This window comes from Phalacrocorax carbo, chromosome 2 (genome assembly GCF_963921805.1).
Source record: "Phalacrocorax carbo chromosome 2, bPhaCar2.1, whole genome shotgun sequence".
Taxonomy (NCBI): Eukaryota; Metazoa; Chordata; class Aves; order Suliformes; family Phalacrocoracidae; genus Phalacrocorax; species Phalacrocorax carbo.
The window spans coordinates 90,763,243-90,780,389 of NC_087514.1; the positions used below are offsets into that span (position 1 = coordinate 90,763,243).

General features: G+C 40.8%; 1 protein-coding gene across 2 annotated transcripts in view; it reads left to right on the top strand.

The window, feature by feature from the left end:
- Positions 1–17,147, top strand: part of CDH20 (cadherin 20) — a 119,185-nt gene that overhangs the window by 39,431 nt on the left and 62,607 nt on the right. The window lies entirely within an intron of this gene.

The following is a 17,147-nucleotide window of genomic DNA, read 5'->3' on the forward strand; positions in this document are numbered from 1 at the left end:
TCCAGTTTTAGAGCTGACATGACTTTCTTTGTAATATTAGAGACAAAGTACTGAATGGTTGCAATTTGATAGACCAGTGATGCATTTTTAAAATAGATGGGGAAAGACTTTTTTTTTTGTTGTCTTGTTTGTATAAATGACCAGAGGTGCTTTTCTTCTGTTGTTATTGGTCTGGTATTTTTAATGAGTATTAAAAGAAAAAAGGTTAAGTTATTGTCAGGTGACTGCTTGCAAAATTGTTGATACGTTTTAATAAGACCTCTCCTCGCAGCAGTTATTTCCTGTCCTTCGGAGAGTGCTCATTTTGCACATACTGTTGATACGTGGCAATCCAAAGCAAGAAAAACTCAGGTAAATTACTTCTCAGGTTCGTTATAATATGTGGAAGTAGAAATTAGCTAGAGTTTTGGCTATTTTTCAAAACTCCTATAATTTAAAAGTAGTTTTTTTCTTCTAAATGAAATGTTGTGTAACAGTTAATGATATAGATGAGCCCCTTTTTTTGTTCTCTTCAAATTAAACTTTCTGAGTTGTTAACATCTCAGTGTTGGCTAGAGCACACATATTAGCAGCTTTAATTTCAGAACGATTTAATACACACAGAAGTATTATTACCACAATGGCTTCATGTTAAGAACTGATAGGTTATATATACCTGCCAACATCATCTGTAAAAAAAAGAAGTACGTTTCACATTTGCATAGATTTGCATAAACTCAGGTTTACAATATCAGACACATTTTATTTAAAGTTATACTTTAACAAAACCATAGGTAGATTGCATGGGTTCGTGAAGAGCTTAGGGGGTTTCAGAAGACACTAAGCACAGACAAACATGCGCTCCTATGTCGTATTTGCATATTTCTTTCTATCAGTTTGTAATTTATGGTCAGTTCAGGTACTGCTGAGCATTTTTTTCCTATGAGATACAGCAGCAGTAAGCCAATGAAAATATTCAGGTGCTCAGCATTATCAGAATCTGGGAGGAGAGTGAGAAACGCAGCCAGTCCGGATTTGGGCAGGTGATAAAAGCAACCTGAGGCCACATCTATCCTAGTTAATTAAACATGGCTAGGACCACTTTCTGGCACTGAGGCCAGTATGCATGAAACAGTCCATGAGACTGGAGACTGTCCCGACCATCTTGAAAGACAGACAACCACTGTCCACTGCCCAGGCACTGTTATTTAATTTACTAAGGTAAAGATAGCCTAAAGTTTCACATCCAGAGCTAACTCTCTCAGGGCATTCCCAAAACTCCAAAAGTAGCACATGCTGCTATGCAGGCTTACCTGCTTGTTTCCATAAGCAGTAGAAAGGCTCTTGGGTTAATAGCTGCTGTTCCCTTGCAGCTCCCTTCCCAGTGGATGTGGCAGTGCAGCCCCTGATTGCAGCTGGACTGTGCCCAGAGCCCCTGCTCTGCACCATCCTGCACCCCAGCCCTCCCAGGCATCCCGCACAGGAGCAGCTCAGCTCATCCAGGGTGCAGGCATGGCCTTATTTTTGAATTTCAGTTCTGCATGTTGGAGGCTGATGGGGAGCCAGCTCTACAGTATGAAAGGCAGCTTCCCAGGTACAGCCAGGAGGAGGAGCACAGCATGGTCCAGGAAAGAGTGGATGGGCTGAACTTCTAAGGATGGGACCTCTGTCCCTCTGGCAGAACAGGGAGCCATTGGAAGTTCTGTCTGGGACCTGGTGAGGAGGAGTAGCCTTAGTGTCATGCCCAAAGCCTGCTTTGCTGGAGAAAAGGATGGCAATACTTAGTCCACTGGTGGGAAAAATTTAATTAAGATGCAATCTGAGGGAAGATCAGGGAAGTTGTCTGGGTGTGAGTACTGTGAGAAATTAAGAAATGGAAAAATTGCTAACAAATCACTCTCTGATTTTATGTGAAATACCCTCTGTGCCTCCTGGGACACAGCCTGCCATGAAGGGAAAAACAACTGAATTCTGTGTTGGTTTCAATGGGTTAATGGGTCTAGAGGCTTAATGGTGTTAACACGACCTTGTCACTGCAGAACATCAGACAATTAAATACTTCATGGTTTTGACAGAGAAAGCTCAGACTGCTTAATACCATGGTAAACAACTAGCTTAAAAACCTCTCATCCTTTATTAAAGATGCAGAATAAGAAAAAAAAAGTTTAATACATCTGACATATAAACAGCAAAGTAACTTCTTTTTAGCAATATAACACATTTCCTTAGACTTTGGCTGTAGAGAGACCATTTGGCAACAATTTGGCTGATATTAAAGTTGATAGTAGTTGTTCTTGTTAAAGAAAAGACAAAAAGTCATCAGAGCTGGGTTGGAGCTGTTTTGTCACATCTTGGTTGTCTGAAGACAAGAAAAAAAGGACAAAATACACACCAAAGAAGGAACAAAGAGCATCAAGGACAGAAAAAAAATGGCTTTGATCTCTGAGAGTGGGTCTTGCAACAGTGCTTGTAGAGCATGGCAGGCACTGCACGCACTTTTCTTGGCCCTTTCAGGAGCCAGTGTCTTTGGACTGGCATTGGGCTGACTTGCTGGTAGCTCTCTTTTTGATGGTGTGCTCAATGAAGCAGCAAAAGCTGCCATCTTAGCCAAGCACATCTGATTCACACAGAAAGACACAGGCACGTCAAAAAGCATATAAATGTATGTAAGAACATCCAAATCACACAAAAAGCAGAGAAAAAAAAAAAAAAGAGTATGGAAAAAGAACAGGAAAAAGGGATGGAGACGAAAAAGAACATGAAAAGAAGAGAGAGAACTAGGAATTCATTCATTACACAATAGATATACACCAGAACTTGTCCTGAGGCATAAGAACTGTTGATGTCCTCTAGATCCCTCTGATGCTTCCTTGGTTCGATTTCATAGTTTTCCTGGATCAGGGAAAGTAAGGTCCTACAGTGTTAGGGTGCATCCTGTGATCAGAGGAGGCGTTCCCATCACACAGACTACTATCTGCTTCCTTGTATTATACTAATTGTACTTCCTCCCAATCAGCTTTCCAAATACAGCCTTCCGAAGGAAATGGTAGGTAGATTAGCATGTCCACTCTTTATTTTGTTAGCCTATTTCCCAGCACATTGTTTTTATAACACTGATTTCTGGTCTTATTTTCTCATGCTTGTTGCTCAGACTTCAGCAGAGTTCCCAGTCTTTTCAGTTGGACACCTCATTGTTCTCCATGATTTTTGCTGATTCTTACACTCAGTTTTGTGCAACAGGCTGAACTGGGTTCATACTACTTTAGAAAAAATTTAGAAAAAGATCATAAAGTGAAGAAAAACAGTCCTACCGTATCTAGATATTCACAAGCGGCAATCCAACATGCACACAGTCGTAATGGGTCTATAGAGGTTTAGAAGAAGCAGCCAGTGATACACGAATCTGTTCTAAACTGTAGTCTGATACATGAATTATCAAGTAAATAAAACATATACTTGTATACTTCCAGTACTCAAAGGTTGAGAGCTCTGACTCCATGTACTCTCTTTATGGGTTATCTGCATTGATGTAATATCTGAAAGGCAGATCACCTACAACACTATGTCCATATTTCTCAAAGAAAGCTACCGTGACCCAGAAGATCTTGAAGAATTAGATTGAGATGAGCATGGGAAATGTTAAAAGCCTTCTGTCCTAACTTGCAATATATATTTATGAAATGCACAATGTATTAGGTGATACGAGCTGCTATTTCATTAACTACACGTTTTGAAAAGAGATTTTTCTTTGTCTTTTAAATAGCTCTTGTAAGAATAAAGAATATCATTACATCAAAGGAAATATTCATATAACCCAAAAGATCTGACATAAGCCCTCAAATGCCAGGCAACCCATAGACGATATTAGAATTCTGTGTCTACCTCTAGCCATAATGCAAATCAGTAAAAAGTTCCAACAAAATGTCATCTTTTATGCTATAATTCTGTGACAAAAGGACCTGAAGGCAGACAAAGTGAGTATGCCCAGCTGATCACTTTTCACAACGGTAACATTGTCATTGAAATATTTTTTAAATGTCATGATTTGTTACCTCATAAGGCAGGGTTTGATACCTCTCAGATGACACATCCATGCACTAAGAAAACTTGAGATTCACTTCCCCCCTGAAAATGGCCTTGGGATGCTCTGCCCTGTGGGAACCTTCCTCACCTCCTTGACACTATCAAACCCTCCTGCCACTATTACTTCTACTGATGGGGGCAGTTTTGTACCTCTTACGTTGCCAGTCAGCTCCTCTAGCAAGGGTATGAAGGTGGCGTTGAGTTTGGGATGCAGTCGTGTCTTCTCAGCCTCTGTCTGGCTGTGTTAGGAGTCAAGACTGTACTTACGCTAGCAATTTGCTTTGGAGCAGAAGTGCAGTGTTGAAGCTAATGTGCAAATTATCACCGTGCACCACATACTCATGGAAAAATCTGCACAGTTCTTAAAAAGACAGAGCAAGGACAAGCAATACAATGGTCTCATTCATATACAGTGGACAAGCAGAAAAGAGCAGACAGTACTTTGGATGCTGTTCCTTCTTTCTTTATGTTTATTTAGATTAGGATAATCTTGAATTAAGTTTTTTGCTCTTCTTTTAAAATGGAAGAACACATACCACCTGTAATAGAAATTCTAATAAGCTAATACTAAGTTATCAGGATTTTTTTCTAACCATCAGGTTTTATGGGCTTGAGAGTTAAGTAATGAAGAAGGATCAATATAGACAAAGAAATCAATATGGCCTGCATGCACTGTTTCCTAAGTTGAGAACAAACTCTCAGAACTGTCTGTAATTCCTCCACTGTAGCCATATATTTTGAAAGCTGTGGAAAATCAGCCATGCAAAAAATGTTCTAAAAACAAACATGAACATAAAATTCTCCCTCCCCCCAAAAAGAACCCCACCCCTGCATTTCCTTCCCTTGTTTCAGTCAGAAAGAAGATATTTGCATATGCTATTTAGTCCAGCAGAGATGATTCAGGGACCAGTGATGAAAATTACTACAGGCACAAAAAGACTTCCATATGAGGAGACAGTGAAAATCTTGAAGCTGTTTAGCCTGGAGATTAAACAAATATCACGGAGCTTGATAGAGGTATACCAAGTAACAAATACTATAGCGGATGCAATTTGGGAACTCCTAATTACCTTTTCTGTATAGCATATAACTAACTGCTAAGATGAGATATATTTTACCCAAAAGCACAGTTAAATATGATATTCATTGCCACTAGCTATCACTAAGGCCAAAAGTCTAGTACAAAATGTTAAAAGGTTAGAAATGTATATGTACATTGAGCCTGCCTGTTGTTACCCTGGGTCAGCTTAAAAATATAGCAGATCATAAAGCCATATTCTTCCAAGAGGAAGCGAAACACTAACATGTTTTTGGCATCCAGTTTGTTCCTATGTCATGTGTTACAGAGTTTTTTGCACGTCCTCTGATACCTCTATTACCAGCCACTAGGAGAGGGGTGCCAGTGCCCTGTGCTGGCTTAGCAGCGTTTGTGCATCTCTATAATGGAAAAAAAGCAGGGCTGCAGGGTCAAGAGGCCACCCCTGCCCGAACACAGGATCAATTATACCGCCAGTTTAGCCTGGTTTTAAAGATGTTTAGGAACAGAGGTACAAGAGCCTCCCCATGTAACCTGCTGCAATGCTTGATGAGTCTTGTCCTTGCGAGGTCTCCCCCATGTCTGACCTGATTCTTCTGCTGGCAGGGAGGCCTCCTGCATTGGCGCCGAGAGTGAGTTGTGCCTTTCTTCTTCACAACACTCTTTTATGTGTTTGATGACTGTTACGATGCTGCTTCCTTAGTTCTTTCTTCTTCAGGCTAATTAACTGCAGGCTTTTCTCTGAAGTCATGTTTTCCAGACCTCTAATCTGCCTCCGTGCTTGCCTCTACCCTCTCCAGCTGGCTGAAGTGTAGTGCCCAAACCTGGATGCAACGCCACATGAAGCCTTCTCAGTGCCCAAGGGTAATGAGAAAGGCTGTTTCAGATGTCTTGCTTTTTTCCTCTTCATATATCCCACTGTGGCATTTCCTTTTCTTGTATGTGCAGGACATTTTTGAGTCTTGTTTGGTGTGTCGTCCATTACAACCTTTAAGCTTTTTCTCTAGAACTTCAAGTTTCAAATTATTTTCCCCTGGACATCTACCGCTGATTAACCCAAATAAAGTATATACCTTACTTTTCCCCTCTCATATTACATCTAGTGTAATATAAGAAATGGGGTGCTCATTTTGAATTAGTAAATTTTGTAATATACCATGTGAACAGGATAATATAAAGAGGATAACTGATCACTTAAAGAGCTCTTGTTCACTCATTTGCCGAGTATAATTTAGCTTTCATTATTTATTACAGTAGCAAATTATCTACTTGCAACATCCTGTGCCAAAGCCTGAATTCTCTGTGACTGACAAATTCATGAAAACATTTAGCAGTATTGAAAAATTTGGTCGTGTGGATTTGCAAAACAGGAACTCTTTTGCAGTTTTCACAGAAGTCAGCAATAGTCTTACACAAATATGTGATCTGACTAGTTAACTTCCCTCAGGAGTTCACGATTATTGATCTTCTAGGAAAGATAAACTACAGAAATGTATCAAATCGTTAAGTGTTTTGACCCAAATATGAGCAAAGGTTTTGTCATTGATATTGCAGTGATGTGTAGAACAATAACTGGAAATTCTCAGATACGTTAATCTCATGACAGATACTGAGATTAAAAAACAAATATTCAAAATGTAATGAAGGGACTATCAGGAGAATAATTTAGTAATTACTAGTTTAATGTCTTCAACTAAAATTTTCAGAAGGTACACCATTCATTTATTATTTATAACTTCTAAATTTGCTTCTTTTTGCTAATTTATAGAGAGACATTTTCAAATACCTGTACAGAAGAGATGCCTAAATTGCACCTTTGCTTTCCAAATGACATAGTTGTGTAAGCCATGAAGAGTGTGAGACTTTCTTAGGTAGATACTCTGGCAAAATTTCTGTTATAGCCACTGCTGTATTCACATGAAACTGCCTACATAAGTAACTCTTGTTTTCCTTTTAATGTGGAAGCCTCTATATTGACATTGTAGAGGATTGACATTATTGACATTATAGAGGTCCTACAGCAGTAGGACAGGGGTTCATATAGCCTTTTCTAACCTATGAGGGTTTCTAGGTCTCCATCCGCAATGAAGAGACAAGCCCAAAGATAACCCACGCGCTCACTGACTTCCAGTGTTAATCAGCCTGATAATTAGCTCCCAGGAGCCCTTCAAAACTCCCAGCCACACATCTTGTCTCCACACCGGTGCTTCTTGGTAGGCTCTGATAATTTTCTGGCTGCTGCAGGAGCTCCTGCTTCCCACCTCCTGCCACAGGTATGGATAAAGCAGCTGCAGTTGGGCAGCTACTCCCTAGCCAAGAAAAGACAGCCAGCCAACCAACCACTCTGGGGCTGGATTAGCTTATTCCTCCCAGAAAGGAAAGTGGAGATCCAAAGAGGAGCCATACCTATTTCTGAGTCATTCACTCGTTCATCTGCTCTTACATCAGCACAGATAACATGCCCTTCCTCAGTGTAAGCAGGTGGCTACATTTATGTTGAGGTTTTACATTTGGGGAAATCTTTTATCAGGTCTTAAAATACTTGGTAGGGTATGTTGCTGCTACCTTTCATAACTAGGGACTGTGCTCAGCAGTGGACATGTGACTAGACGGAGATGATGTTCTCTTTTTCTGCTTTATTCTCAGTTTCTCTAATCTAGTGGCATTGATCTGCTGCTATTAATAAAAGCAATTGTTTACCTCGCTCATCTCCAGACTCCTAATATCCTTGCAAACACAACAGTGCTCTTTGCTTTATTTTCTATGAAAGCGTTTTCCCTCTCCATACTCCCACTCACGTACAGACATACAGACGAAGGCTATTAACATGCCACAGCTATCTGATCACAACCAGAACCTTGCAACTTGATTTTACGTAATTGATCTTTTAGCACAAGAAAGTGTTATTATTTATTCAAAGTAAGACAAGTCTTTTGTTTTGAACATAAAGGTTCTTTCTAATTCTGCAATTCCTTCTTTGTTTATTTAAAGTTCAAAAGAAGAAAAACAAAACAAAACAAAACTACCCTTTACTTTCCTTTTTATTTAAAGCAATACAACTTGCAAAACAGAAATTCCTACAAAACCAGTCTTGGCATATTACTTAGTCAGATGTTAGGCCTCCACTGAAAGAAAATATCTGTGACTAAGCTAGACAGGCCTTCAGAATTACTACATCCTGGCTGTTAAAGAGTCAGATGCCCCTCTAGGCAGAAGAAGATTGACAGGTGCCAGTACTGAAATATCAACTCCAGGTAAATAGCACAGAGGTCTGTGGTCTCCACCTCTCTGGTCTCCTGTTAGCCAAGCTGTTGACAAGCTTTGACTGTATTTATCTTCACAGCCTCCTTAGGAATGTGGATGATGCCCTTACTCACATTTTATGCTTTCATATAAGGAAAGCAGCAAATGTTAGTGAGAAGATACTTGAAGAGAAGGCGTGTCATTTTCCACAGGTCTCCATCACCATGTTTTGATCTTCAGGCTGTGTACGATCCTCTGAATGCATGGGAATGGAAGGGAATGGACACCAATTGCTCGAAAAGCACTTTCCTTGGTTACTCCCAGAAGCTATCAGGGAAGAACCAGGCAATGCTTTTTAATCTGCAGTTCCCTCAAAATCCTTCCTGGCCTTGTGTATGAGAAAAGGGCTTGTGAACACTTGGAGTGAAGATTCCGAATTATCATTCGAAGAGGCTGATGGTCCTCTGTCAAGGATTCCTCTTACACTGGCAGAAAAGCATCTAATAAGGCATTCAGTCGCCCAAAGGCAGGGGAGGAGGGGGATTTTTTCCATTTGTCTGTAACTTTACTCTGAAAAATTACCACATAAAAAGAGCATCCTCTTGCTCAGGGATCTAACAAGACTCAGTTTCTTCTGCTGCTTCTCCTTTATTTTGCCCTGCAGACTCGATGCAGATAGGCAGACAGAAGCTGAGGTTTCTATTCTATCATATGCATCATCCTCAGAAGTGTTTACAGAGAGCTAATTAGTTGCAACTTGCCTAATTGCAGTGAGGCCAGTAGAACTGCATGAGGTTCAACAGCGCACAGTTTGACCAATTAGCCATTCATGCTTGGTAGCTGTGTGAAAGACATTGCCAGTCCAGATCTACATACGGTTTGCGAGATCTGCAGTCAGGAAACAAATATGCACTTTAGTTTCAAGCTGAATGCATTTTATGCAGAAAATCAACATGCAATAATAAACATAGACACCTACGATGTGATTTTTGATGTAGCAGAACTTCCTAGGCTAACACTGCCTGTTAACACTCCCTATTACGCTGTGGGATATAGAGGTCCTGGAGGTCTCCACATGTAGATGCCTTTTTACTTTTTTTTCCCTGAATTTAATCATGGAATTATATCTACCATAGTATATGTAGGCTTAATGTTTAATTCATTAAATCCCCAAGGAAATCTGCAGGTTCTACACATAGCTGTGAGAATCTGTCTTTTCCATGCCGACACCCTATTGTCAGGCCCACCTCAACACCTCTCCACAGCTAACATTTCTTGATTAGAGGAAAACAATATTAGGCCTCAGCTGTGATGTGGCCATTGAGCTGTTTAAAGCTCCTCACTTTGGCAATTCAGAGTAATATTAAAATGTATAATCCCTGGTAATTGAGACCAGAATTAAGGGCAGCCCTATAAAGCAAAGGCAACTTAGGAACGACAATAATAATTATGAGTCCCCCTGCTTCTCCAGAACATAAACTACTGAATGTCCCACAGTGGCACAGGCACTGCAGGATGCAGAAGAGGGAAGGAAAAGAGAGCATTTGGGCAAAAGCAAACTAAATCTGTTTCAGAGACAGCTGCCACTTCAAGCCAAAGCTGAGGAGCAGAAATAGCACTTTGCATCCCCTGTCCTCACAACAGGATGCTTGCCAGAATGGTCCCTGGCACCTGCCTGTTTTACCTGCACTTCAGGGCTCAGCTTAGCCTGGGATGGACATGGCTGAGCCTGCATCTTCACCCCATTCTGGGCATTGAGCTGGGTCCTGGAGACGTCACAGGGTACTGCAGGTACCTGGAGGGCTCTACACTGCTGAACTTGCATACCTGGGCCATGACAAACACACCTCCCCGGGGCCTCACCAGGATGCTGGGGAAAAAGGGAGGTTGCTAAAAAGACCCAGACCAACAGAGAGGCAGTGAGAAGAAAGAGGAACTGTGGACAAAACAGGCAGGGAGAAGGGGAGAAATAAAGATAAAGGAAATGGTCACAGGTGGCTACCCCAGACCTGTTTCTTATTTTGCCAGTGCCTTACTGAGTCTCCAGGCTACTGAAATTCATCTGCAGCTCTGTCCCTTCCCAGATACACCATAGCTAAACCTCTTTAAGGCTGAACCACTCTGTAAGAGTTCAGAAAAAAATGAATTAGAGTGTTCCCCATCACTACTTTGCTTAAAAAAATACACCTACAATTACTTCAGTCTTGTGACAGTCATTCCTTCCTCAGCTGGCTCCTTTGAGTTCTTTCCTCACCCACTTCTGTTCCCCTTTCCGCTTCTTTTATGTGATAATTTTGGTAGAGAGGCCATGAAAACGAAAGGCAATAAATAGAGTGTGTTCAACCATTGCCAAAACCTGGAGTCACTTCACAGAGACAGAGACATCTAGGGTTTACTGTGTAATCCTGGACATGTGAAAACTGAAACTGGTCATTGTGGGGCTCAGATCACAAGATGCATTGCTACAGCTTGTTTGGCTTTTCTGTCCTGTCAGTCAAAAGAAATTTTTATTAAGTTATTCTTAATTTAAAACAAACAAACAAAAATCCAGAATATCATGTCTTAATATTTTAGTGTGCTGAATTGGAAGCGAATTGATTTCATTTATAAAGACTAATTTATGATAGTCTTAAATAAGCTTTCTTTAACAGGTGTTGCTGCTGTAAATTGTATGCCTCAGTTTACTTGCTAAAGAATACAAGTAAGCCAACACAAAGCTGGTTGTGACTCACATATAATGAAATGAAAACAGTATCATCATCATTAAACAGCAAATAAAGCTATTGATTCCTTGAATTATGCTGTCAGACTTAATTCAATTGCTTTTTTCTCCTTTCAGTTCTTAATTACGCAGTTCATGCTGAATCCTCATTTTAATGCACAGAATAGGACGATCCTTACCTTCCCACCTTAGCGTCTAAAACATAAGCCTACGAGCCCCGATATATCATTGTTGGACTTAAAGCCAAACATTCACAGCTTCTGAAAAAGGCAGGTATTTCAGTCCTGAGACTGTTTGGGGATGGAGAGACCATGGACCAGCTTCGTGCACAACGTTGGTGATAGGAGGCTGTGGCTGGCTCTTTCTGCCCACCCCTAGCTGAAGGCACCAACACCGCCTTCCATTCAGCTTGCAAAGATAAACCAGACGGCTAACAAATGGTCTATAGAGCTGGGGCAGAGGAGGGAGAAAGGAGGGAGAGAGGAGGGAGAAAAATGTTGCTGCAGTCAAAATGTGAAAGAAAAATCCTGAACGACTTTGTGATCTGGTCAAAGGGGCAGTGGGGAGCAGGGCATGAAGGATGAAGAGCTCAGTAAGGGAGAGGGGAATCTCCTCCGAGTCCTTTGTATCAATAGCAGGTACAGAAAGCACTGAAGGGGAGTACACGGACCCTGGGAGCCCTTCATTACAGGACATGCTGTGCCCCAGATGTACTGTCAGCGTGGGCTGGGCTGCTGGTTGCTTACAAAGGCAGGGACATATTGTACCATTTCTGTTGAACACAGCAATCTGAATAGGGGGAAGAGAGGGGTAGTTTTTGTTGATTTTTTTAAAACAACAACCATACAGACCAGCTGAATAGCATATTCACTGGATATTGTTCAAGCAGCACTTTTCCCTGCTTGCAGCCAGTTTGCAGTGCATGTATTCGTGCTGAGGGCTACCTTATTCTGTGAGCTATTCATGAAGTACTTTCTTAATATGCATCAATGGCAAATTTGATCCTGGTTGAGTAGCTGTGTTAGGAATGGTCTAGGCTGACACTTATTTTCCACTTCTGCCTTCCTGATGAATATGGCCCGTGACTTATAGACCGGTTCTGCTGTCTCGCCTCAGACCTTCCAAAGTGATCTCCCTCGGCTCCAGCTATCGCAACACCGACTTCCGCGGGACCGCTCACTGACTTCACTCCCGCTCACTGCAAGACAGGGAGTTGGAGTGCACAGCAGACAGCAAGTACTGATTATTTTAGAGGTGACACATCTAAGTGATGTTTCTCTTCTGCCCAGATTCACAGGGATTTCCAACACAATTATGGGAGTATACGAGTCCCTTTCACAAGAACCAGTGAATCATTTTTTTCTGCTTCTCCAGATGAGCATATCATAAAAGGAGGAGGTTAGAATAAATCCTCTGGCATAAATTCAAGCAAATCATACCTGCCAACATCTTAATTAAAGACAGAAGGTATCAGATCAAGTGATTTTGTGAAAATATTGACTGTGGGCAAAAAACATCAGGAAAGAACATCATGGTGTTCATTCCTTATGAAGTCCTAGATTCTGTGCTTCTCACATTCTTTGCAACAGCTGCTTAGACCTTTGAAAAAATCTGCCTTCCCTCCTTCTACCCCACCTCTTTGTTTCTCACAGGAATGAGCCAATTGAAATATTAGGAAAATTGATGTTGAAGTACTGTTCTCTCTTGGGGTGTTTTTAAAAGAGTATTTCAATTCTCGGTAAAGCTATGATCAACTGATTGCTACTTAAGTTTATTTTCTGAGGTGCCCTACAGCACTTTATGTAAGGACCCTCAAGGCAGTGGAACTGTCTCCACCTGCAATAGAGCCTAGAGAACTTGTCTGATAATATATAGCCATGAAAAATCAGGGTTGATTGAGATTCCTTCAGTCTTCTGAGGATGCCACTTCTGAATCGCACAAACGAGAGTTTCAGCCTCAGAATGATCTGAGGTTAGTTTTCCCTGAATAGATTAATATTGTTATTTGTTATCAGTTGGCATCACTGCTCTTATAAGCTTCACCAACAGGCTAAAAGAACACGGGATAAAATGTTTCTAAATTCCATTTCATATCCTGTACAGGTTTGTGTGGGCATTTTGGAGCCTGCTTCTATTCTCTAAACATACTTTTTATTCTGTCTATCATGCTGAAAATGCAAAACAGAAAAGAAATACTGATTTGGAATCTGTCTTTTGAATGAAGGAGGTTTAGATCTATGTAGGCTTAACTTTCCTGCAGGATGATAATAAAGCAGAAGAGTTTGATGAAATTAATACAGGTGGGTCCATCACCTCAGTGATTTCCTGCAGAAGCATACAGATATAATTAAGCTCATATTCCTCTCCTATGTGGGCAGGATATTTCTGACTCTCTAGAAATTTCCTTGAACATCTGTGAGAAAAAAAGAAAACAGCTGTAACAAAAAAAACCCCCAATGCTTCAAACTGCTTTATAGCTTTAAGTCTCTCCTTTTGCTTGTTACAGAGTCTCCTTTTCTCCAACTTTCATTTCGTCCCTTCTCCCCCATTTCGTTTTTCTGTTGCAGTATGCTATATGCTGAATTAAATAAAAGCAATTATTTGCAAACTTATACATGTAGGTGATAAAACCAGCAACACCAAATGGGAATTTCCTTAAGTGGGTTTGTTTGCAGCTTGTTTACTGCTGTTTGCAGCTGTTTTCGATGATCTTTCCCCATCATCTGCCTGCAAACCGTTGCAGTGGAGTGAGACAGTCCTGTAAGATGTGGAGTACCCCACATTCCTTGCTCCATCGGAAGGACCCTCACCCACCATGGCTACAGAGGGTGCTTGGCTGCCTGTAAGGCAGAGCCTCCAGGCAACAGCACTGGAAGCAGCAAATCGTTTTGGGTTTTTTTTGTTTCCCCATCTGATTCTCCAACTCAGTGAATCATTAATATGGTTTAGAATGGAAATGAAAATGCCACAAAAGAGCATCTCATTGCAGGATATCTGTAAAGATATATAAAAGGATCTTTTCATGAGTAATTATTCAAACCACTTCATATAACTGTCACCATTAAAAGGTCACTAACTTTTACCACACAGGGATTGCTGAAGATGCAGCATTGGTGCCATCTTCTAAAACTAGGGGAAGTACGTTAGTGTCACTCATGGTCATCTGTGATACTGTCTGGTTTTATCTTCACTTACCTTAACTCAACTCAACCCATCTTTATTATGTCAGTAGAGAGGACCAAGGTGACCGCTGTGACTGGCAGTGTACAATCTCGTAACAAATAGCAGTTCTTTCCCTGAAGAACTTTCACTCTCAAAATTATAGACAGACCATATCTCAGGCATGTCATCTTATAACTGGTAATAATTACAGTTACAACCTACAATGTTCTTGTTATATTTCATTTCAGATATTAATTGCATACTATCATTCTCATTTGAAATTAAGATCCCAGTGCATATTTTAAACTGTCTGTAAATACACATTAAAAAGATGACATCCATTACACAACCGTGCAAGCAGCATATATGTGGCACATCAGAGCAGCAGATATACTTGAAGAGCTTGCTCTCAACCCAAATGCATGCATATACAAAGTTTCTGTGAAAAATAAGCCCTTTGGGTATATCACAGATAATACTCTTCCTTATACACTATAACATCTTCTCTGCCAAATAAGGTTGAAATTGACTAAATGGATTCCAGTTTTATTAGATGAGGACTGACAGGCAGAAAGAAAACTACTGTACACCCATTTCTTTTGGAAATCCAGCTAAAAATCCTTTATTCTCAAGGTTGATGATATGTGGTATTACTCCCAACAATATGACATGCAGCTGTATTTTGAGGCTGCAAAAAATGGCAGGCTACAGAGATGCTGTCTATCACGGGCTGCTCTTCTGCTGGCTGAGTTAAGTCCTGGGCATCCGTGAGCCCTCTGAACACCTGCAGAGCCTAGGGAGGTTGTATATGGACACAATAGGTGCCAGCAAACATTGCATGCCATCCTTATAGTCAGACATCGGTGCTCCTGTTGCACTGTAAGTCAAGTGTACTCTCAGACTCTCAAAAGGCAAAAGAAAGGAGCATTCATGTCTGCATTGAAGAGGTGCTGAAGGTTTGGGAGTCCAGAGGCAGGTGCAAAAAAGCCTCATAAAAACCTCATCTTGCCTGGAGTGAGAATTAGAGGGAGATGCAAGGGTCCACCTTAGTGAGATGGTAGGCAAGGCAGAAGTGGCTCCAGAGAGTGGAAGATTAGCACAGAGATTCCTTCTTTCCTTGGTCAAAGAGAGAAATTTTCCATATGGCTAGATCTTCAGAACAGCAACTTTGTGCTTACATAGGCCAGAAGAGTCTGTGTCTAGTGTTTTCAAGACAGCCTGAGAAACCTGCTATTTTTATCCTTTCCTTATTCTTGCCCTCTGTTTATCCTGCGCGCCTCCCCAATAGCCAACAGTAAAGGAAAAAATAAAAAGACAAAAAAAAAAGGAAGAAAATAAATGCTTGAAGATTTCATTTATAACAAGAAGACTGGACTTTGTTTCAACTGAAAATTACTCCTGCAAATGTATGTTATCCTATGGGAAAATTATGTTTTCCAGTCACATTAACTGGAGAGTAAAATGCCCTAAGATGCATGCTAACTTTTTCACAACCAGGTTGTCTGCTAGTACACCATCCTAAGCATGTCCCAGCCTGAAACGTGGTCAGTGAAGGTGTCTGTGGATGCTTCATTTAGGAGCTGCCAGTGCTGAGGGCCCTTAAATAAGTGCACAATTCTTAATCCAAATCTATAATTACAAACAGCTTTTGGTATGTTATTCTAGTGCTTCTGCTCAAGTTTCAGTAGCATTGGAGATGGGTTTTTTGGTACTGTAACTTATGTTTCAATAGATAATGTAGAAATTAGTGCCGTGTTCATTATTAGTGAATACTCCTTACTGGGAACACTTGTTGAATGGGCCTTTCTCCTGCATCAGTAATAGGTGGCTGATTTAATGATGTATAGCATCTTATCTCCTGATGAGACTGGAGCTCACAAGAAGTGCCAGGGACATGGCTGTTGAGAAGCTGACATGGGCTGCATATTTCATGTACTGCTGGAGAGCGCAGGCAGGCTGTGTAGTGATCAAACCCCAGAAGATGTACATATCTACAATTTTTCTGTGTAACAAAAATCCTGTCATCTGTTGACATAAAAGACATAAGATAACGGCTCTGTGACCCCACATAGCTCTTCCATCTGTACAGATGAGACAAATCTAAATAATTGAGCATGAGCTCCTCTGATTTTCTTCATGTTAATGCAATGCCACATCCACAACATAAAATGGTTTTGAATTTACCATGCTCCTCTCCCGCTTGCAGTGATCATTGTGTTTTCCAGTCACTGTTAACAAAAAGGCCAGCAAGGTAAATGTCAGATTTATACAGGATACTATAGGTAAGGCTTCCCCTCTGGCCGGCAGAAGCTTCCTGCTCTGCCTTTTCTGCCACATGTTTGGGAAGCTGCTGTTGACGCTTTGATACAAAGACGTTAGGGTAGCTAGAAAATATATACCCATGTACGTGTAGGTGCACAAGCATACACATACATACACATACATACACATACACACATTTCCATCTAGCAATAGGATCGCATCCAACACCCTTTCTCACCTCACTGCTCGCAGCCTGTAGCCCATCATTTCAATTCAACCTTGGGCTTTGACGGGCTTGTGAGGAAAGAAAATTCCAGCTTTAATAGCCTTTTACTGAGTGGAAAGCTCCTAGCTACCTCCCATGTGAAACTGGGACCAGGCAGTCGTTTAGTCTGTTGTGATTACCACTGCACAAGATTCAGTTTTACAACTTAATCTTACTTCCTTTTAATAGCATCTGTTGGTAGAATTTAGAAGTGGAACAACAGAACGCTCACCAACACACTCATGACAACCTAATGCCAATGCTTTTTTATTGCTATCCCTATTCAAAATGACTGCAGTTTGTACTGAATTTACCTGAGATTCACAACATCATTTCCGACTTACTATCTGATTTTGAGCACTTTTTTCTTTAAAGCTTTATTTGTTAATGCATTT